The 1,267-nt window shown below is 31.7% G+C and overlaps 1 long non-coding RNA gene across 1 annotated transcript; it reads left to right on the plus strand.

The window, feature by feature from the left end:
• Nucleotides 1-820: 820 nt before the first annotated feature.
• Nucleotides 821-1,055, plus strand: LOC109593277 (uncharacterized). The gene is made up of 2 exons (XR_002190859.1): nt 821-861; nt 906-1,055. It is a non-coding gene; the product is annotated as an uncharacterized LOC109593277 (long non-coding RNA).
• Nucleotides 1,056-1,267: the final 212 nt, after the last annotated feature.

Below are 1,267 nucleotides of genomic sequence, written 5' to 3' on the forward strand. Positions count from 1 at the left end.
TCCTTGAACAATAAGAGCTGTCACACTTTAAATTATGTACATGTATTAATATTTTGGTTATGAAAATTTCTCGCTACTCGATAAATGTAAACAATGAGGAGGCGCATTAAAATTTTGGAAAAGAATTTTAAATTATGAAAAAATTGCATATAAAAAATAACTTTTGCAGATTCGCAATGTTAGTGCCACGCCTTTAATGGCAATTAAAATTTTAGCAGATCTTTAATTTCGTGGTTTCATGCTAACCCGCAAAAATAGCGAAAGTTTAGCCAAATTATGTATAAAAATAGCCAAATGAAAAAAATACAATATACATGTACAAGTCAAGTAGTACATATAGTTAGTAAGTTTGAAAGGGGCTTTTGGCTTTTTGACAGCCAGTTACCAAAATTAAAGCAGCATGTGGCACTGGTTACACATTTGCCAAATTTAAATTCACCAATCAGCAAAAATAAAAAAGCTCGCCAAAATTTTAATCCCAAAACTACCAGTTATGCATTAATAAAGCACTCATGTGAACATGTGACAGGAAAAAAATGAAACTCATGGGAGGGGCCCTGCAAAGCTTAAAAATCAAAGCTAGCCAATATTAAACATCTGGTACAAATTTTTTATTAATTTCCAATTTATAGGCCCAAAATAAATTCATGTTATTAATCCAGACTACTTAAACATTTAAATTAAGTAGGTTTGGCTCATAATTTAATAAAAATAATGCAACCAAGAAGTGTGTTTGATTGAACTACCCATACCCCTACATGGGTCATAAGCAATCCACAGTGGCACACACAAAAATCAATTAATATAAATGAGCATGTATATATCTCTTTGCCTGACAATTTGTTGTAGAACTACAACAAGGTAATAACAATTAATAAAAAAGCAATTACCACGCCTCTTTTTAGGGCAAACACGTGCGTTTTACAGGAAACCACACCTTCTTGGCAGAAATTGGTATTGAATAATATTAGTGGTAAAATAGAAACCATAGGAAAGAATAGAAAAGTGAAAGAATGCTTTGTCGGCACTTTGATATAATTGCTATTCAACACTTATTTTTTTTATTTTTATTTTTTGCAAAAAGTTGACTATTTGTTGATGATATTGTAAAGGCAATGAAACTGATTGTAAGTAAATGCAGCAGCTAAAATTTATGTAGGTGCAAGCAGTTTAGGTGCTTTGGAGCACTTTTAAGTGAATGGAATAGAACTTGCAGGTCTACTGAGAGCTCTTGAAAGGCACAAAGATACTCTATGAAAAACGATCA

This window comes from Amphimedon queenslandica, unplaced genomic scaffold, assembly GCF_000090795.2.
Source record: "Amphimedon queenslandica unplaced genomic scaffold, v1.1 AMPQUscaffold_2210_Cont25787, whole genome shotgun sequence".
NCBI lineage: Eukaryota > Metazoa > Porifera > Demospongiae > Haplosclerida > Niphatidae > Amphimedon > Amphimedon queenslandica.